Source organism: Empidonax traillii, unplaced genomic scaffold (assembly GCF_003031625.1).
Source record: "Empidonax traillii isolate 1590-97213 ecotype Southwest subspecies unplaced genomic scaffold, ASM303162v1 scaffold165:size1224784, whole genome shotgun sequence".
Classification (NCBI taxonomy): Eukaryota; Metazoa; Chordata; class Aves; order Passeriformes; family Tyrannidae; genus Empidonax; species Empidonax traillii.
In genome coordinates this window covers 572248-593952 of record NW_020955358.1, presented here as the reverse complement: position 1 = coordinate 593952, position 21705 = coordinate 572248, and the positions used below count along the sequence as shown (strand labels likewise).

The 21705-nt window shown below is 41.7% G+C and overlaps 1 protein-coding gene and 1 long non-coding RNA gene across 3 annotated transcripts in view; one reads left to right on the top strand and one right to left on the bottom strand.

The window, feature by feature from the left end:
• The window catches only part of LDLRAD4 (low density lipoprotein receptor class A domain containing 4), a 276972-nt gene that overhangs the window by 217480 nt on the left and 37787 nt on the right, over positions 1–21705 (top strand). The window lies entirely within an intron of this gene.
• LOC114058230 lies at positions 110–6879 on the bottom strand. The gene is made up of 4 exons (XR_003571392.1): positions 6494–6879; positions 4533–4672; positions 4289–4370; positions 110–414 (listed from the first exon to the last, which is right to left on the bottom strand). It is a non-coding gene; the product is annotated as an uncharacterized LOC114058230 (long non-coding RNA).

The following is a 21705-nucleotide window of genomic DNA, read 5'->3' as shown; positions in this document are numbered from 1 at the left end:
CCTGATTCAGCCGCCTGAACAGAAGACAGTTTGGAGCAGCACTGCTTTGGGTATGGTTACGTAATGAGACTTCCAAAATGTAGTCACTTGGCAGAGTACTGGGTTTGTAAACTTGCTGTTGTTTGAGTGGGAGCAAGAGAAACAGAGTTTGGGAGGAACTGGTATGTACATGACAATTAAAACCAGAAGTTTACGTCTGTCTTGTGATTTATTACAGGACTTTTAGTAATCTAGAGCAAAACCAAAACCAAGTTACCTGAATTACTGTTTTACATTAGTTCCCAGTTCATTTTAATCTTTATACTTCTGGGCAGAGTTCTGCTCTTCTGGTAGGGTGTAAAAGGTTCTGAAATGTTCCTCAAGCATTGCTTGCCACTGCCAGTTGCCATTGGTAGTCATCTTTGCATCTTACTACTAAAATAAACTCAAAATACACTATTTTCCTAATTATATGTTCTCTGTAGGTAGTAGTTCCAGGTGCCAGTAGCAGTACCTGTAGTTGAGGGGGAGAGTGGCCTTACTTCAGTTGTGCCTCTGTTACAGCAGAGTTCTATGAAAGATTTTTCTCTTGAAAGCAAAAAGATTTTACAGTCTAACAATCTGCCATGTTCACTGTAAAAATTTCTGGAAATCTGGAAACTTCTAGGAGGAGAACAGGCTTATTTCCTCTCGGCATCCTTGCAGGCAGTGCAGTGAAGTCTGGGGACCTGCATTTGCAGGGCTCTCCAGGAACTCACCTGGGCATCTCCCTTGGGAAGATGCATTGAACCAGAACAGCTCAGAAACTTGGGGGTCTGCAGCACTTCTGGGGCACCCCAGAAGCCTTGAAAGCCTTAGCTAAGGGAGGTGATTAAGGAAATCCAGCTTCTCCATACTCAGCCTTCTTTGAAGTTAAGAAAGCAAATTTACTTTGAAAACTCCAAACAGGACCCTGTCATGAACACTTTTGTTTACAGAAACCTACTCTTAGTACTACCAAAAATAGAGTTTTTCAAATCTGGGATGAGTCAAAAAAGCTCTGTGTGTTTTGGGGGGATTGTTTAAAAGATTTTTAAAAATAGAAACTTGGATTCTGGAACTGAATGGATCTGGACTGAATTTTTTGATAAGGAAGGTGCATCCACACTTATTATGTGGTGTCATAAAACACTATTTTCAGTCTACCCCTTATTCCAGTGACTAGACATATGAATTTAATACAGGATCATTATTTTAGCATAATTTTTTTTTTAAATCTGGTGTCAGCAAGCTTAAAATATAGAGGGACCTTTGCAAATAGATTGTTCTTATTGTTTAACTGAAGGAAAATAGGATGGCTGGGACCATTCAGGACATGTGTGCTTTCAAGGTCCTCCTAAATTTTTTCCTTCTGACTTAACAGAACAGAATCAGGAAAAAAAAGGTAATAGGTTGATAACCATGCAGACATAATAAATAAGGTTTAATTTAGACGGGTTCTTCTATCTCAGCATCACCATTGCATTGTTTACTTGGGAAAGAAGACACAGCAATAAACAAACAAACACAAAGACTTATGGCTAGTGACCGCCCGTGTATCACTTAGCAACATCAATATTTTTGTGCACAAATAAAGGTCTCCTGCACGGTGCCTGCTGCCAGTATGCCTCTGTGTGTGTGTGTGTGTGTGTGTGCCTGCTGCCAGTATGCCTCTGTGTGTGTGTGTGTGTGTGTGTGTGTGTGTGTGTGTGTGTGTGTGTGTGCCTCTGTAGCACTGACCTTGTATGCAGAGAGATCAGTTTGTCAGTGATTGGTCACTCCTTAATTTGGATGTCTAGACATTTCAGTCCGCACGAGCGAAAGGCAGACATCTAAAGACGTGAGAAGAGATTCTAAGGGATACTAGGACCTTAAAATAATTCCCCGGCAAACTGCAAATGTATTTTTTTCGTTTTAAAAATATGTGGTGTAAGTGATTGAATGGAACACATGATTGAAGGCTTTATTTTTTTGTTATCACTATTAATTAGTATGCTTCTTGGATGTTTTCGTGGGTGTGATATAAATAGGTAAAGCTTCCTTAAAGGTTATTGGCAAGTGCAAGAGAGTTAATATTGGGATTGGTCTGCTGGCGGGTAATATGTTGTCTTCATTGGCTGAGAAACAGAATCCAGAATATTTAGGGAAAAAATGAAATATGTTTAAGTGAACTACCAAATCTTAGTTTATAATGTTAAAACTACAGTCAGAAAGGTCATTTCCGAGAATGTCCAGATGAATAGAAAAATATTGTCCACCATCTGCGTTTTATTCAAAACCTCTCTATGTGCAAGCAAATGTGTTTCTATCCACATGTAAAAAGGGCTCAGTTCTGCCAAATGCTGAAAGCCCTCAATTCCCACTGATGCTACTGGGCATTTGAGCGCTTCCAGGGCATTAGCCCTATGTTTGCAAAACAGTGTCAGGCTCATACAGTTGCAGTGGCCCAAATTTTCAGCTGCTCTTTAAATATATGTACAAATGGGGCGAATGATCACCTAGTTATCGTTTGCATGGATGGTTGTGTTCGGGATATTGGATATTTGTATGATGAATTAGAATTTAAATTTTGGGAAAAAAAAGTTTAAATTTAGAAAGTCTTGTCTATTACCTTAAGAATATTTTACTGTAATAATATCTAGAATGTGACAGAGCTTGAAGGAGCTGTTAGTATCTTTTGGAGAGCTGTTTTAGTCTTTTTGTTTTTAATCCTTTCAGTGATAAATCCCAGAAAACAGCAACTGGTGCTTGAAGAGCAGCCAGCATGCAGAAGCAGACACTCTGCAGCACTGCAGCAGCAAATTATTTTGAAAATAAAGTGATGCAGTTTGATTTCAATACTGGTGTACTCTGTCCAGTATCAGAATATTCCCACGTGGGAATAGGTATAGCGGCATCACAGAGAAACTTCTATACCACTATAGATGTGTCTGTATTACAAGCTGTGCTGGTGTGAACTGTTTAGGTAAGAATCACACCTGTAACTGAACCAAGTGTATTGATGCAGAAACAACAGACCAGATCTCAGAGCTAGTTTGTACTGGGAAGATTCACAGTACAGTGTTAGCAGAGTGGTTTACCTAGCTGTACCTCTGGGGATGTGACACTCACACCCCACCTTCCCTCCCCCTCAAAGCTGTGAGAGCAGTTCATTTCAGCAAAAGAGTCAATTTATTTTCAGGTAGGTCTTAGCCTTAATTCTGTGAGGTAATTGCACATCTAGAATAACTTCAGGTTGTCTCTCCTACAAGATTGCCCTGTTCCTTTTTAGTTTTCTTTTTTTTCCCCTCCTATCTAATGCTAGGCTCAAATACTAATAGCAAACTGCATTACCTCCTGAATTCTGTATCAGATACAAAGAACTGCCTCCCTTGGGCAAACATTCCTAGATTTGTGTGGATGTGGAGGCAGAGGAAAAATCGACACAGACATGTGATGGCAAAGCACTAACACTGACGGGTCTCTTGATGTTGTAAGTACTGTCTCCTCTGGTATATCTGTCCCATTTGTAGAGGCAGGCCACAATTACTGTATATTCCTTCCCCTCTCTCTTCAGCAAACTTTGTTTCTATGCAAATAATTAACATACATCCATACCCTAAACCTTGTCGAACTTGCATTGCTGATGAAGCTTCTCCTGGAGCATATTTAAATGTGCCAGGAGGGCATTTAAAAACAGGGAAGAAAGTGATGGGGCTTTTTTTAGAAAACTCTCTCTTAAAGCACTCTTATAGAGCAAATTGTACTTTAATTAATTAGGTAAAATAAACAGCAGTGGGGTTTTGCATCACTGACTTGCCCTTCTTATGTGCTAGTGTGTTAAAATGTTTTATTTGCAGTATTGCCTGCTAGTTCTTGTGCTTTTATTGCATGTTCCACCGTTTTCTGCAACTTTCAACTCTGAGATTCTCATGATTATCTGAGAAGCTCACCTTTGTTAACACGTAGTGACAAGAAAATTAATACCAAAAAACCCTCAGTGAGATGTTATGGAAAGAGAAGGTGATATCTGCTTAAAACGAACCTGATTTTCATGTTCCACACTTGTTCTCATCATTTTCATTCCCACTCCCACAACCCCCATGCTTTTAAGATGGGGGTTTAAGAGATGTGTGCCAAAGAAGTGATCTGGCCAGGATCAGTTGTCTCCCTGGAGGACACCCACCAACTTCTCACCATGTGGCTTGACTTCTGCATCTGTGATGCCCTATTTTTGGTGTAGGTATTCTCAATCCTTTGGCAGTCAAGCACATTATTTTAGTATGTCCTTTCACTCGTGAGTCTTGCTTACCTCAGCCTAGGTGGATATTAGATTGCAGGCTGTTTCCTGGGTTTGCCTGCTGTGGGTGTCTTTATGGCTACAGTCATCTTCCCTGTTGGATGAACAGGAAGAGAAGTGGCACATATAGCATGATGCAACTTCACTGCTATCCTCCTCCTGTCAGGGCGCAGGTCTTCTGCTAATCCGTGCTGTGGGCTTCCTAGGGCACAAGCTTCCTGGTCCTGATGCAAACACCACATTACCCAGTGCTTACCTGTTTGATTGTTATCAGTGTGTCCATGGTTATCAAAATGTTTCAGTTTTTTTCCTAACGTTGCTGTATTGCTCTTCCTGTTGCTTTTACTGAAAGACATTTCTGTCCATCCATTCTTCAGACCAATCTTAATATTTCTGCTAGAAATACTACAAAACAGAAAAAACCAAGATTCTAATGGGAAGTATTTGAAACTATGACTTAAAGAAGTGCAAATCGAGATATCAGTTGAAAAATAAATAGTACCTAGTGCTTTTGTAATGTCATGATTTTATATCGGACTGTCATTTGGGTTTGGCATATCTGTAATTGCGGTTTGCCAGTATTACAGCTAAAACAAGCCAACTAGGACATTTTAAAACATTACATTTTCTTGTAGTCTAGACATATTTTCACAGACAGTCCAGCCACAGCTAAGGGTCTCTGTAGGCCTAACACAATTCAGATGCTGCTACTTTTCAGACAATCTTAGGGCATACTGGCCCTGAACACAGTATATGAAGATTACTCTTTTATTGGCCAGATTGGCAAAACCGAGTGGTTGCTGCCTTGTGCAGTCACTTTGCTCCCATTTTTGTGCTGCCTTCTGTGGTTTTTCTAGCTTACCTTTTTTCTGATCTTGTTCACTCTGTGGTTGTTCATAGGTTTCTAGCACTATAACAGAATGGGTACAGCAAGATAGGGAATACCTGGAAGCTGTTCATCAGTCTGTCCTGGGATTTTCTTATCTGTGTCCCTGGTTGCATTACATCAAGAAGGAAGTACTGCATAAGTACACGGCACCCGTAATGCAATATCCTAATATTCAGAAGTTTCCATTAAGGTCGCTTGTTTTTGAAATTCGGGGGTATATCGCTAGGAATTATCCTGTCCTCTGAGATGCTAGTGCTGAAATATGAACTGATGGAAATGTGAACAAATTGTATTTTCTGAATGACCTCTGTGGTTTCATGTATGTGACTGGACATACTGTTTAGCTCGGTTAACCTGGGCATGTAACTAAGCTATTCCAAAACTGGTCTGCTTTAACATTTGTTTGTTCCATTTGTTAAAATTATATTTTATGCTAGCAGACGCTTGCTTACCTTTCGCATTCATTTAGTAAATTTACAGTGTGTTCCCCTATCATGTCCTTTGACAAGGTATTATCTAAATGAGCTCCAAAGAATTGTTTTAATTCCAGTTCCTCCCTGGTTGTGTTTTTGGTTTTGTGGTTTGGTGTGGGTTTTTTTGTTTGGTTGGGGTTTTTTTTCGTTTGTTTTTTTAAAATTCTTGTCTGTAGCGTTCCCAGCAGTGCAGTAGCCAGGATTCGATTTCTGTCAGAAATGATACTGCTTCAGTCTCGTCTCTGTAAGTCTCCGCAGGGAGGTTAGAGGGTGGTTATCCTCCGGCTGGTCTGGACCTGGTCCAGCATTCAGTGAGAATGCAAATCCCCTTGAAAGCAGATACCTTCTCTGCAGTGATACTGCCTTTATGTTGCGTGTGCTTCAGGAAGCCTATGAGAAGTTTATATTTGCATCAAAATACTGTTATGTTTTAAAGGTGCCCAATTTGTTGCACTTCTGAAAGCTTAAATGTGCCTAATTCTTTTTTTTCCCTTTTTTCAACCAGAAAAAGAAGAGAGTATATGTAATAGGACTCAGGGCCTTGCCACAGCAGTGTAGATTATTGTTACTGCTTTGTTGGAACAAAAGTTCGATTGTCAAGGCTTTTGCAGCAGTTCAGCACATTAATTTTGTGATGCGAGGATCCCACATCTTCCTTGTTTTCTAAGGTACGGTGTGGCAGGATGAGCTTCAGCAAGCTGGGCTTTGTTGCACATCCTCACTGTCCAGGTACAGAGGCTTTGGCCAGAAGGCTCGATTCGAGCAGGTGGAGTGGCTTTTGGAGCAGATGTGGTGCTGAATAGCAGGAGTGAGGACGGAAAGCCCAAAACCAGTTTTGTGGCCCAAGATGCCTACCCTCTCCTTTTGTAAGAGGGCTGGCGAGCCATGTGTGCCACGCAGGGCCAGCTGCTGTGGGGTGGAGTGTGGGCTGTGGGGCAAAACGTGCTGCCAACTCAGGGGACGGCCCGGGCTGCTCTGCGGCCGGGACAGCGGTGGGATGCCAGATCCCTGGTCCCCTCTCCTCCACCGCCGGCAGCGGTGTCACGGGAGCTGATCCTGCCCATGCAGAAGAGTCTTTTCACTCATCCGCAGCCGAGCACACTGCCCTTAAAGCGGGCCGTAAATCAGCCACTCTTCCCCGGATTCAAGTTTTATCTTGCTGGGGCCGCTCAAAAATAACCCGGGGGGCCGCGGGGGGCCGCCCGCGGAGCGGTGGCTCGCCGGGCACAGCTATTTCCGTGCGGGGCTGGATGGGCATCGGGGGGCCGGCTATAAACACCCGGGGGGGGCTCGTCCCTCCCCGCGCACCAGCCCCTCTGTTGATCGCTCTGTTGTCACTCCCATAGCGACCGTCGCCACGTCGCGCCTTCGCGTCCTGCCGGGCACCCCCATCCCCCTTCTCCCCCCCTCGCTTCCCGGCTCCTCGGGGCCGGCTGTCGTGTTTCCAGAAAAAGCCGGCCCCGGCGGGGGCCGGGACGGGCCGGGGCTGCGGGACCCGCGGCCGGCAGGTGTCCCCGGCGCCGGCCCGGGAGCGGCTCTGGCCCCGAGGGCTCCCGCGGCCCTGTCCATGAGGGGCTCCCTCCCTCCACGTCCAGCCGGGAAGCAATAAAGCAGTTTTCCGGGTTCAGGGAAAGAGCTCTGTGTGTGTGTGTGTGTGTGTGTGTGGTGGGGGGGCTGAACTGTCAGCTGTTTGCAATAAATAAACGTAAGTCAAATTCCCCGTAGGGTTTAATGAGTTAATTAGGAATTTGATTAAAGCGTAGATATTTCATAACTGTTTTCAGTCCCTTTCTTTCCACGCCACCCACCCCCAACCGAAGCTTTCCAACAAGCTCCTCAAAGCTGCCTAAACTGACAACCTTCTCCTGCACCCGGAGAACTTGAGGGGAAATAGTAGAGAAGGTGCCCAGCTGTGGAGCCTGCAGTGAGGAGCCCGTATCACCAACCATTTTCAGTCCGCAGGAGGCCAACATCCTGTAATCCAAACGGGAGGCTAAAGAGGAGTGGACAGACGTCACCTATCCGAAATGTGGGTGATACCTATCCTAGCTTGCCAGATTTTCTTCACTCCTTGTCTGCTGGCATCACGTTTCACCATTTCAGCATGGTGCGTTCCTGCACACCGGGTTGCCTGCAGCACCTTCTCATCCCTTCCAAGAGCTGAGCCTCTTCATGCAGGTGTCCCTCAGGACCTGCCTTCCCCCTTCTCTCAGTGATCCCCTAGACACCCCTCCCCAGCTTGCCAACACACCTGGGGCTGAGCTGGTGGTCCCAGCTACATTCCTTATCGTTTTCCGTGGTGGCTATTTTCTTCTTGATAAACCTTTCCCAGCTGCAGAACAGATCTTTCACTTCACTGAGACATATCTCTGATAGGCTGCATTTTAAAATGTGACTGCTAATATATTAAAATTACCCAGATTTTTAGGACTTTTTCTCCTTTAATGTTTTTGTGTAGACAAAGGATCTCTGTCTACTTAATTTAAAAATTGCGAACTGTTCTTTCCCTCATCCATTGTTTGATTTTGGAATAGTTGTGTGTTTTGTTTTTTTTTTTTTAACTGTGCAGAACATGTCACCTCAGTGAGCCTCAGCTCAGCAGTAAAGTCTCTATGGCCTAGTTTCTGGAAATTATGAAGATCCACTGATTCCTGAGTAGTCAACAGGAAACAGAGTGATGTGCATCTTTGAAAAGCAACCTTGTGCCATAGAAAAATTATTATTTAAAAAAAACAAGTGTGCACGTATGAACACTGGAGCGATAGGGTAAATGGCTGTGAATGTGCCTCAAGCTAGCTGAGAGGCTCAGAAGGTTAGAGCCACTATAAAAGTTACCCAGAGCCACATGGTGGCATCCATGTGAGAATTTTAGTGGCACTTACTATGAAGGTGCACTTGAGTTCCAGGAGAGATTTAGTTTTGGGGTTTTAACTCTTAGTTATTAAAAACTAGAACAATATTTTTTTCTAGAGTTTTTCCTTTTTTAACAGGAGGGGGAGGGCTTTAGCAACTCTTCTCATTGCGTGTATTGATGTAATCTCCAAAGAGGTTACCAAGGTTAGATTTTTGAACAAGGCAGTTCTGTAGATATGTCATTACGTAGTCAGAAAATGCGAGTGCTGAGTTCTTTTGAGGCTGAACATTTCTGAATGCTGAGAACTTCTGAAAATGTTTCTCACTGTATGAAATTGCTGTGCATCATTAAAAAAAAGAAGGTGGGAGTCCGGGTAGCTCAGAAGATAAAATGTGTTCTGCATGGCTTGGGACTAAGGACAATCAAGGAGTGAGTGCTGTATGGTGAAGGCAAGGCATGTGTAATGCTTATTGCTTCTCCAGAAGTCAGGCTTTTACCACCATGTAGACACAGCCATGGGTTCATCTTGCTGTTCCTATTTGTCAGCTTACCCTTTGCCTTTATCATCCACCAAAACTTTAATTAGTTATGGCTGCACAGTAAGTGTGGGCTGCGTGTGCCACTGCAGGGACTCGTGGGTGCTGTGCTGCCACGTGCAATGGTGTCAGTGTGGGGGTTTCCTTCCTTTGATACCACTGAATTGGAAAAACTTCTTCAGCTCTGCTTGTGGCTGTGTGCATTCTGTATCTGTAAAGAGTGATTATAATAGTCACCTTATCTCACAGCTAAAGGACTGCATCAGAAAACTGTTAGAGGGTAGGTTATTGGCACCAAACATTTTCTGTCAGTTTACAGTTCTTCAGTCTGAAAACTCAGCCAGTTTACACTCTGCTTGATCCGATTTATGTCCAAGATGTTTTCTCTGTTGTTCAGAACGAGTAATTTTCAGGGTAGAAATCATTCTATCTTTTCTTTTAACCTTCTTAGTTCTGAGGATTCTAATTTGTTAACTGTTCTAAATGATGGATGATGGATGATGCCTCCATGGAGATGGTGGTGTAATTACCGGAACCTGAATGCCTTCGTGCTGAGGGACCATATAACATGGAGAAACTAAGACTGTAAAACTACCTTGTGAAGAATTATTTTTAGGACATAAGAATACAAAGTTCTTGTTTAGAACTTCCCTACAATTTTCTTTTAAGCGCTTTTATAAATAAATAACCATTATGGCCTATTTCATGACCAGTGGAAAATGTAGGTATGAGGATTAGACTTATTTGTGACAGAGGTACAGACAAGAATGGAAGAGACTGGATTGCTTCCAAGCTTCTGTAGATTTCCTGTCCATTGCCATACTGGTTGGGTCATGTTGCTTCCCACCTAATGCTTTTGTCCCTGGTAAGCTTTGAGTTTGAACTGGTGGTGGCTTGTCATGCTCTAGTGTCATTAGAATGTTTGTTTGAGGGGAGGAAACCCAGAAAAATGAATTAAGAAATGTTATCTTGAGCCTTTTTGAATGTCAGTATTCATTCTTAATTGAGCTTGCTTTAACTTGCCTTAATTCTTCTTTGGTGTGGTGAAGAGTTCTTAAGTATATTGAATTTCATGCTGTTTGATGTAGCAATACACATTAACATATGGTGAGGAGTAAATGTAAGTATGTTGTGCTATTCTGTCTTCCATAACTAATATTATCATCTAGTTGCCATCTTAATCACAGTTCCTTCCAATTTCTTTCTTTTCAGTCACGGGGAACTCATAACGTACAGGTCATCTGGTCTGTATGGCAGCCAAAGATCCCAGTTTGCCCAATAAGCTGGTGGTGTTGGCAACAGTCTTCAATGCCAGGGTCAGGAAGACTGTAGCACAAAACTTGTGGGTGGTTTCTTTTTGTGCAGTACATGCTATTTATATTAGTGAAAAGATTCTAGAAACCTTTCTCTCTTAATTTTGTTAATGTACTTGCTTACAGTGTAATCTCATCTTGCATCCATCTGAAGCACAATACTGACTAATCTTCATTTGCTTAACCTGTTTACTAAACCCCAAGTTTCCCAGAGCAACAAGGATAACACATGAAGGTGACTCAGGTACAGTTTAAGAATATAGAATAGCCTGGAATAAAGGGCTCAAGAATAGCAAGTGGGAGAGTTATTAACAGCAATTTAAGCTAATCCGTCTAGCTGTTGAACAGAGAGCCCTTGCATGACAGGGCAGTGATATTCAGCATGGGAGCAGTGAGTGAGCTTTGCAAGAAGAGATCTAATACACCTGTCCTATGGTGGCCTTCCTTTTGAAGCAGATGTCACTAAAATACGAAACACCAACCACATGAAATTCTATGAAATTCTTAATAAAGAGGCAAGGTAGGGCTTGCACCACTTTCTTCACAGGCAATATTTGTTTTTAAATAGCTTTAGATTGCCACTCGAGATTTATGGGGTTCCAGTTGTTACGTTAGTGTACAGATTGAACTTCAGGGTCTGTATTTTAAAGGTATTTACAGGTATCTTAAAATTGACTTTTGGGGATGAGAATACTCTTCCCATACTCAGAAATAGATTACTTTGAGAAAGGGGGATAAACATCTATTCGACTGTTTTAATCCATTGAGCTTAAGTATTATATCTTTCTCCTGCAGAATATTTTTCTCCAACAATTCTTTTTGAGCTCAGTTTACTCAGAAACTTAGTTCTCTGAACAAGGGAGACTGGGAAACTTTGGTGTTTGTAAAAAATATGGTTATATGAAATAATAAAACCATTTTTTTAAAAAGAACTTTACTCAGTTATAATTACTCTTTATCTTTGTGGTTTCAGAAAATCGCCAATTGCTGCTTTTGTACATATGGATGATTTTATAATGTAGGGTTGAAGGCACTGGGAATGTTTATGTGGTTTTGCATTTTTTGTTAGTATTTTAATTATCATCAGTTTCTCTAATCAGACCATGCCATTAACATTCCTTCTACTCGATGCTTAATGGGAATCAGAGTTGAAGTCTGATGTGAAACAACTGTATTGTTCTTTGTTCCTGGTTCTGTGTCTGCATGTGTAACTTGCACACATGCACACACACACACACACATCCTTTTTTAATTTGTAAGTAACAGTGTTAAAATTTTCTGGAAAAATGATAAGAAGGTGAGAGAAAGTCCATAACAAAGTAACAGGGGGACAGAGCCTACAGAACTGAATGCATTGATGCAAAGGGCTTCTTTCATTGAGCAGACACACAGCGTCCATCACAAGTACTAACCAGCATTTGAACGGCTCATGTAAATGTTGTAGTTCTTTGAAAACCAGTAATATAGTACTGAAAAGTGAGGGTGATTTCAGCTTCATTTAATTATCAATTACTGTGTTCCTTCTTTGAATGACCTGCCTTTGGTAGCTTGACAGCGCCTTTTTTGTCCCCTCAGAATTTTCTGTGCTGTGAGCTGTGCCCTTACAAATGATTTGAACCTTGTGGAAGTGGCAGGGGCAACTTTCGGAAACATGTAGCTGCCAAGTTTCCTGTGATGTGATCTTAAAATAGACCAGACTGGGAAAAGAGGGGAGGACTGTCACCAAGTGTGCTCCGCATGTCAGGACTGTTTTTACTTGATCTATATCGGCTGGTGAAGTCCTTTGTGAGCAGAAGAAAGAACCTCACCCCCACCCATTTCCTCTTTTCAGGCTATTTTGGGCTTGCTGTGAAGTTCTCAGTGTACTTTCTCAGCCAGAGCAGCATTGTGAGCTCCTTCTGGTAAATCACATTTTCGGGTTGGGGTGGGGGTTGGGAGGACTGCAAGGAGAAGATTGTCTTTAAACAGGTTGGGGTTTTTTTTCCTCTTCATGTATGCAAGAAAATACACATTATCCCACTGAATGTCATGGAAGTTTCCAGTATAAATTTTTGACCAGGGTTACCTCTATAGCTTTCACTCATGCTAGAAGGTGGTACTGACATTTTTCTCTTTTCTGTTTTAAGGAGTCATTACATTTAAGGAAGAGATAGTCCCAGGGAGAGGCATCAGGACCTTAAGGAATTTGTGGAATATTCAAGCTGAGTGTTCTTATTAGTGCATGGTTGAAAAATGCCACTGCGTAAACATACATCACTGATCTATTTCTGTAGTGAAGCAATAGCCTAGTTCTCTTCTTTTTTTTTTTTTTTTTTTTCCTTTGGAGTTTCCACCAGAATAACTCAGTTGTTTTCCCTGAGATTGTCGTTGATTTAAACTACTATGGGAAAAACCAAAACTGAAGTCCAGTTTCCATGTGGATGTAAAGAGTTCTCCTCTCCTTAGCATGTATTCTCAGAAAAACATAGGGGGCAGGAAAAAAAATCTGAAAGAAGATGTGAAAGTGTGGCATAACACATCCTCAGATTTCTCTGCATAGAAAAGTCAGGATGGTATGAAACATACATGTGTAAGAGGGAAAAGAAAAGAATGTGGGAAGGGTTTAAGGAGTTTTGTCACTTGTTTGGTTGGGGCTTTTTTCTGGGTTTTGCTGTGTTTTGAAGAAATGCACAGTTCCTCAAGTCCTCGAGCCTGTTACTACTTGAACCTACCAAAGGCTGAGCAGTTTAGTGGAGGAAAGATTTGTACATACTGCAAAATTTTCTCTGTGGTTGTGTTTTCTCTAGCTTAATCCTAGGGAATGTTTGGTTGAAAGGCTATACTTGATTAAATGTAAGCATTTTTTCAGAGAACCTATGAAAAAAAGTCATCTGGGAAGGGAAAAATGACTGATTTGATTTTTTTTTTTCTTATCTTATTAAATTTAAAATTCAGGAACAAACTGGGAATAGATTATTTGGTTCTTCATGGATCATAGTAAATCATCATCATCATAAAAAAACCCCTATACCTCACATTTAGTATTTGAAAATTCTTTGAGGTTTGCTTTTGGGGAAACTGCTCCACATGCAGTCACATGTGAGTCAATTGACATTTCATGACTTCTCAGCGTGGACTGATATGTTACCTTTTTGTGTTGTAAACACAGCAATCTTCTGAGTGTGCGCATATCCCCAAACAGATACTTTTTGCTACCATTTTAAAAAGGAACAGGTCTTTTCCAGGAGAATCAGATGTCTTTGTTTTGCCCCAACATGAGAACACATGAGAACGTTTTGCAGACGTAGAAACTTGGAGTTGGTCCTGATAGCACCTGTTGCCCTGGTGCTTTTATCTTGTCCCATCTTTTCTCCTGTCTGCAACATCTAATTATTTTCATGGCAAGGGCAGTTCCTTAAACTCTCTCTTGCTGTTTTTTCATCACCTGATGGGCTACAGCAGTGCTCATTGCTATTATTTTTCTCAGAAATATGTCCTTGAGTCTCACTCCCTTGTCTGTGCACCAAAACAAAAGTATGTTTTCTTCAGGAATCGCTACCTTTCACACAAAGGGCCAGGATACCAACTTCCTGACTTTTTCACTAAAATTCAGAAAGCTTCAGCAAGAACCCGGAAGCCTTGGTGGAGTGGGTATAACAGTCCAGCTAAGGTTTCCAACCCTGACTTTATAATGTAACTTTTCCTGTTTGGCTGTCAGGACTAGTTCTGGAGTCAAATGTATTATATTTATCTCACAGCTTACTGCACTGTGATTGTGGGTTGTGGGTGGGTTTTGTTAGTTTGTTCAATTCCTTGCTGCTGAAAATCAATCCTGCAACCTTGTGCTACTCATTTCTGGAATTAAAAAAAATAAATAAATAAGTGGCATTTTCATTTTGCTATGTTGATATACTTTGTTAAGAGGCCAATCCAGAGACCTTCCATAGATGCATTTTGGCAAGTGCAGGCTCAGATTTTGGTTAAAAAAAAAAAAATCATATGAAATAGCTAATTGTGAATATTTCTCTGGATGCAGATTGTTTTATGATGGCAGGCCATGGAGAAGGATGGCTATCAGGTCTGGGTACGCAGGACAAAACACATAGGGATTCTTTTGTGGGGTGGGTGAAGCACCTCTGCCCTGGTGAGCCCAGCACAGACAGCCCAGCCCATCTCATGCCGCTTTGTGAGGAAGGCTGCTGTACGCAGACAAAGTGTAGAGGGTCATAAATTCTGGGAGCATCAACATCTTAGTCGGTGCCAGTCTGCGAGCAGGAACTTTCCTCAGCCAGGCATGGTTCCAGGTGGCTGGGGACAAGACAGGGCTGTGTATTTACAGCCCCGACAGCCTGTTGCTAGAGATAGCTGCCACTGCGCGAGAGCCCTCGTTTGTAGTAGCTGGGTTGTGACACTGGCATAAGATACTTTGTGCAGCTGGGCCATGCCAGTGCCAGACACGAGTCCCATGGTACGGGCTGACCCAGCTGCACTGAAAGTCTCATTCTTTTCTCTGCTTTTTTTTTTTTTTTTTTTAAGATCAACAATGCAAAGTGAGGGTTACAGCTAATGCGCTCTCGCACCCACGTGCATAAAGTACATAGACATTAAGCAAACACAATTCACTTCTTTCTTTCCTTCTCTATTGTAAGGGTTTCTTCTTAAACATCTGCAGTCGCCCCAGATGATTTCTTACTCTCCTAAAGGCAGAGATGGTGGTTAGAAAAAAAAAAAAAAAAAGTGTTCTTGTATATGTAGACATATATATGAAAATAAAATATGTCCCTGTTCGCTATTTCAGTTCTGCTTAGGGAAGAGCAGTTTTGAGTATTGAAGTAATGCAAGCTGAACATTTTTCTAAGGAGCATCATTGTATTTGAGTTGGAAATACTGAAATAACGCACATTTCACAGGTCAGCAACTAAAGCCCAATTACATACTGATTTGTAGATTGCCCAATTGGGAAGAGGCAGCAGTCAGCTTTTCTTTCCCAGTCTAGAGTGTCTCACAGGTATATATTTACAATTCTTACACCAGCTTCATAAGCATAAAATGAGATTCAATTCTCTTAGTTACCTTGAGGGTTTTCTAGATTGGGAATGGACTTTGTTTCCCAAGTTTGTCTCTAATCCAATAAAGAGGTTTAAAACATTACTATAAAATAATATATATAAAATATAGTTAATTAATATTGAATAATGCTGACAAAAAAGTGAAGAAACTTTTTTTTTACTATTCAGAAGTGATGGTAGTCTGAATCGGGATTTAGTTCAGAGCAAATTGCCATTCTAGAACATTCAAAAATAATTTGCCAAGACATTAAAAAAAAAAAAATTGCTAAAAATAGTGATGTTAAGAAAAATCAACAAATTACATCTAACCAAGAAAAACTTCCAGTTCTTTTTATTTGTTTACTGGCTTTTTATTTTCTCTTGGGAAACTCTGAAGCCAGATTTTCAGGCTATTCTCTGCAATTATGGGAACTCAGAAAGATCAGTTTTTATAAGAAAGCCAAGTTTCTCAAGAAGAAACACTACTCCAGGAACTGGGACTTCTAGAAGAAAGAGCAAATGCTGCGGTATTCGAGATGGTTGACTTTTGATTGTTGACTTTTGACTTTCCCACAGGCCAGAAGAGTCGTGGTCCTTGACAAACAAAAATGATGGTGGATGTTTCCCAATAAGGTCCCCTTGCGAATGCCCTCATGTTGGCAGTCGCAGGTGTGAAATGCTGAGTGTTATCAGTCCCAGGGGAGCAGTGACAAAGAGCTTTGAGGGGCGACACATAATAGCAACGAGAAGGCAGGAGAGGCCAGTGTGTCCCTGTTTTTTCAAGGAGTACAACATGGAGCGATATGAGAGATGAAGGGTGGAGCTGAGTACTTGCATGAGTAACATCTGCAGGACTGGGCCTGATCCTTTTCCCGCTGAAATCAGCAGGCACCTTGCCAGCCCCGGCACTGGGACCAGGATCTGTGCCAGCAAAGAAAAGGGAAACTGATTAGGCTCTTTCTATGGCCTGCTCAAGGAAGAAGCAAAAAATAAGAAAGGCTAAAATAGGTGAAAATAAATGATACCATTAAAATAGACACTTTGGCTAATACCCGTAGGGACCTGTTTTGTAAGCAATGTCTTTAGTCCTGCCAGTCCTCCTTCAGACATGCTTGAAGCTTTGTGCTTGGTTGGAGGAGTCAGTCTTTGGGTTTGGAGGTGTGGGACATGAAGAACTGGAGTAGGAGATAGATGACCACTGGCATTTCTGTGGTGGGGTTGCCGTGAGGGCAGGGAGACTGTTTTTCTCAGCTTGGGAATGTTGCATTGCAGCTTTAAAAAAATTGGAAATACCATCCTCATGACCTGGATCTTTTTCCTAAGCTTTTCTTTTCTTCTTTTTTATTATAGTTAATCTTATTTCTAAATACCAATTTTGTTTCCCCCAAGGAATTCAGTAGGTAATGGCATCTTTCCCTCTTGCCCAGTTTAGTTTTGAGGTGCTTTTTCCTTTCTGTAGAGGGTTTTTTGGGTTGTGTGTTTAAGTATGGTAAATTAGAGTAGAAATAGGTCAACCGATTAGTAACTGCCAGTTTGCCTTTAAAATCAAATCACATTAAAAATTATTCTGCATATTTCTCAGTGTATGTGCCAGCTATGTGTAATTTTAGCTTGTGGTAGTGACAATGGATTGATCATTTGGGGCAAGGGAAAATAAACCCTCTGGAATCAGAACAGAGAGCAGAGTAAGTAGAATAATGAAAGCATATATAATTATTTCCTAAAAAAATTTAGCTCTCCAGTGAGGTTTCAGGAATCCCACATGTAGGACAGTTGCAGCTTTGAACCTAGTGTATTTGGAAAATCACTTATTTTGGTAGCACAAGTATAACTCATTGACTGATTTGAGAACTTTTCTGTTTAAATTAAATAAAGAGAAAATTTTCCTATTTACTCTTTAGTCCCTGGAAGCTTATGGGCTGTCAGGAGAGATGTTACAGTATTGGCACATTTGAAAACATGTATTTATATTGCCTGTAGAGTTTTTAAGGTATCAGATCAGCTTGTAGTGATAATACCCACATTGTGTTAAAGCAAACTCAAGGGTAAAACATATGTACTTGGCAGTCCTCAGACAATAAAGCTATATATTTTACTGCTAAAATTTTGTCTTCCTACTTCAGCACTGTTCATTTTGGGTAATCTTAAATACCACAGCGTGCTTTTTCAAAATTGACCGCAGTGATTACACTGAACCTTTTGAAAGACAAGTCTCATTTGTAGAGGAGAGATTATCACTGAGTTGTTTGCTATACTTCTAAAAATTAATTGCTTGGCATATATTTCTGAACTGGTTGGCGAGCTCCTTTAAACTTGTCGTACTCTGAAGTTCTCTCCTAGTTAATGACTGCAGCTTAGTCTGCACTAGAAAATGGTACATCAGCGAGGGTTGTGCGTAAATCACTCCCCTAACACATTCAGCTGTGCCAGCAGAAACTGGAAGATAAATGAAATTATTTTTAAAAAAACTTTTTGCTGGTGTAGCTTGTTCCTTCCAAGAGACAGGTTTAAAGTGTACTAGCTGAGGGCTTCTTCGCACATGTAGTCTTTGCAAGGTTAAGAGACAGTCACCTGCATAACCTTATGAATTCCGTTTGGTTTTCTCATGCTAGAGGTATTTCCAGTCGCCAAGATGCCCTGTTTTCGGAAATGCTTGCCAGCCTTACTTAGACCCAAGCAATACCAATTTAATGTCTTTTTAGAAGTGAATTCATCAAGTTAGTGGAGTCCCCTCCTTGTCCTGGTGAGTTAAAGGGTATTTCTTTACAACCAATCTGCTCAGCAGAATGTAAGTTGCAGTCTGATTGGTGGTGGCCTGGCTTCGGGCATAGCATCGTGAAGGCACCTTCCAGGACCCTTCCAACTTAAAAAGGATTCAGTGGCTCTGGGCAGGGTTGTGCCAGTTCGTGGGCAGTGAATGGTGCAGCGTGTGCTGTATGCATCAGAATGACTTACGTAGCTTTCACAGATGCTGGCAAGGTGAGCCAAAAAAATTGCCTAAATGGATGAAAAAAAAATTTTATTTGTGTCATAGGTGTTTTCTGAGTGCCCGGATGTCTCTTCTGCTTCATCTGTTGATCACTATGGTTCCTCTGCACTTTGCCATCCCTGGAAAGTTTCAAAGGTTCAGGGCTAGCAGTAGAAGTACTTTTAAACTCTTAACTGTTGTTATAGTTCCTGTTGTTTTTCTGATGCTGTATCTTTGACATGCAGTGGTGCTTGTCATGTAGAACAGTTGAGGTTGATCTACCATCCCTCCCTTGCACTCAGTAACCTCAATGAGCTAGCAGCGTGAAGGAAAACGGTACAGAATTTCCCAATTCCTCTTTCAGTGTTCAAAATTATCTTTTTGTTTTTGTGATCCCTTCCTTCTCTTTGGCACAGAAGTGATAGTCCACATAGATTTGCTGAGCATGGTCACGGGGTGTTACAGAGAAGATCTCTCATCTCCTGCTTCTTTGTCGCTGTGCTGGCACCACTTATGTTCCCAATAGTGTGGTGCCTCTCCAATTTCCTCTACATGCCAGATCATGGGAGTTAGACAGTCAGCAGCGCTGTGCTGGGGCTGGAGCCAAAGAAGAGGAGCAAAAGACGTGAGCAAAATTCTTTCCTTGGGTGAAGCTCTGCACTAGGGGTCTTAGGTTATTGACTCGGAATGACTGACCTAAGTCTTTCTAGCAATTTGAAGGTGGGGCTTGTAACAAGAAGCCTCCTGTCCCCCTCTTTTTTAAACTATCCTATTCCAACAGTGTTGCCATTTGAGCTGGGTTTGAATTCTGTGGAGTCTGCAAGGCTGTGAAGAAAATCTTGGAACTCCTGTCTTGCTGTCCTAGTGATCCAGTGCTCACTCAGATTTCCCATGTTCTTTGCCAGCTCATTCTGAGACTAAAACTAACATAGAGACCCAGAATGTTCCACTTAAATACTCAGATACTGCAGGAAAAAGTTTTGCAAAGCGATCTGAATGGTAGCAGGAACAATGGCAGTAATTTGGAGACTATGAAAGTCTGACATTGCTATCACTGAACTAGCAGTAGCAGTGCAAGGTTCTCTGCAGAGCTGCAGTTCAGGCCAGCTGGACCCTTACGTAAATGGGAATAACAAACCATGGAGTCGAGATGGCTCGAAGTGCCTCACAGTGGCAGAATTTCATTTTTTATTAATGAAATTGATAAGTTTTGTGATCCAGTGCGACTTGAGAGAGAGCACTAGTTGGGCTGCCTACAGTTTTTGAAACTCCCTTTACAAAATCACCAGCCACTACGGAGAGCTGCTTTCCAGCTAGCATGGCACAGGCAAACTGTCCTGTTTCCAGCTCTCATCCTTGAGGTTCCTTACAGATCCTGACTGTTCTCCACAGGTCTCCCTTAATTGCTGACATTTTTGCTGCCCTTTCATTTGATGACTGCCAGACTGTCGCCAGATCCCTAATCTCAAATCCTTCAAAGGAGTAGCAAAGCCCAGCTCACTTACGATGACTGTTTCATCCTTTCTTTTGTGACCTGACTTAAACTGGGGGTTTCAGTATGGAAGACTGGTTACCAATTTTTGAATGCCATGGGAATGGTTGTCTGGGAATGAGTTCATAGTTACTCTCTTATGATCCAAAATAGATAGAATCATGGATATATGTGCATCTGCTTGTGAGAGAAGACTGTAAAGCTTTTGGTTCATTTCAGTTTGGGTGGTGTGGTTCATTTCTTTTTACTTCATAATGTCACTAGAAGAGAAATTTGTCCTAATTTAACAGTGATCCGTGATCTGGAGGCAAATCATGTTTGATGATGCCCTAGTGTTTATAGAATGATTAGGGGTTTTATTTTTGGCGGGTCTCTCTTGTGATAGGATCTGTGCTTTGAGGCTGCACTCTTTGCAAAACTGAGAATGAAGCTCTACAGGGTTTAAGGTAAATCAGTCTTCTTCCTCTTGCCTCCCATGGTGAATTGCTCCTGTGGTGGTTACATAAGGCAACCCCGCTGAGCAAAGCCGCAGTAGAAGAGAAGCAGCTTGCTACTCACTTTCTGTCAAGTTGCCACACTCCTTCTGTACATGCTGCTCTCTACACCAGTTGCAGATTACTGCAGCAAATAGCTTCCAAAACTCCAGCAGTCCCTTCTCCCATGTGCCTCTGCTTGTTAGCATGGCTGAGAAGCTTTTGTGCTGCTGCAGCGTAGCTTGTCTGCTGATAGACATGACAGAAAGCAGTTTCATAAGTGTCCTTTTTTATACTTTGATAGCCCTGGCTAGCCATACATTTCTGCTCGTGGAAATGGAGTGAATGGAGTTTCTGGAAATGTATGCAATCATGATCTTGAAGTTGAGCAGCCTCACTTGAGGCATTTCCACTGAGGGCCAGATTCAGGACTTGGAAGTCTTTCGGAGGAATCTGGAAATTCTTTGCTGGAAGGGCATGCAGAAATCCAAGGTAGCATTATTTTTCCAGGGTACTAGATACAAGTAGCCCATCAGAATAAGGAACTTTTCACCAATCCTCATTTACCTTATGTTCAGAAATGAAGACTGTATTTTAACAGGTTCTGAATAAGCAGTTTTTAGGCAATTTGAATCAGGTGATGTGCAAGGCTCACCACATCAGTGGCACAAACCCTCTTCCAAGTAGAACTGACTCTCAGCTGCCCAGCTTCTCCATTGTATAGGGTGCAGGTTTCCTGTTGTCCCACAGTGAAGGTAGGAGGAAGTATGTCAGAACATGACAGTTCTGGCTTGAAAATAGCTACTTTTTTGCTGTTTCTACATTGTTTGCTCCATCTAAGTTAGTGAGATGCTTGCTTTATAGTGGTGGGGTACAGCATGAGCCTCCACTGGCATGTTCTAGCTACCTTCCTACATAGTTGCTTTCATCCAAGTTGTACAGGATGAGGAAAGACTTGGCATTGTCATCCTGACTTACCAAATTTTGTATTAGTCATGTCTCTTTGGGAGATGGTGGCAGTTCTTCACCTCCCACGCATAGCCTACATACAGTCTTTAACCAGGCTCAATATGGATTTTTTAAAAAATATATATCCTAATTCTTCAGCTCCTTTAACTGCAAATGGCTGTAATTCATAAATGTTACAGTTTTGTTTGTCTGATGAGAACTGTAACCTGTGCTATCAACGGTATTTTTTGCTTCCCTTCCCCTTCTTGCTGTTGCGGTAGGGCAAATTGCATCATTTTTAATAAGATTAGAGCTATTTGCATTTTAAGGTGTTCAGGGTATTAGCTGGCAGCGTGTCAGTTTAGTCTGTCTGAGCTGGCTTTGGTCACCTCCCATAAAGGTTAGAGAGTTCAAAAATATTGTGCCTGGTTGAACTGAGAGTCTAGACATGTCTGG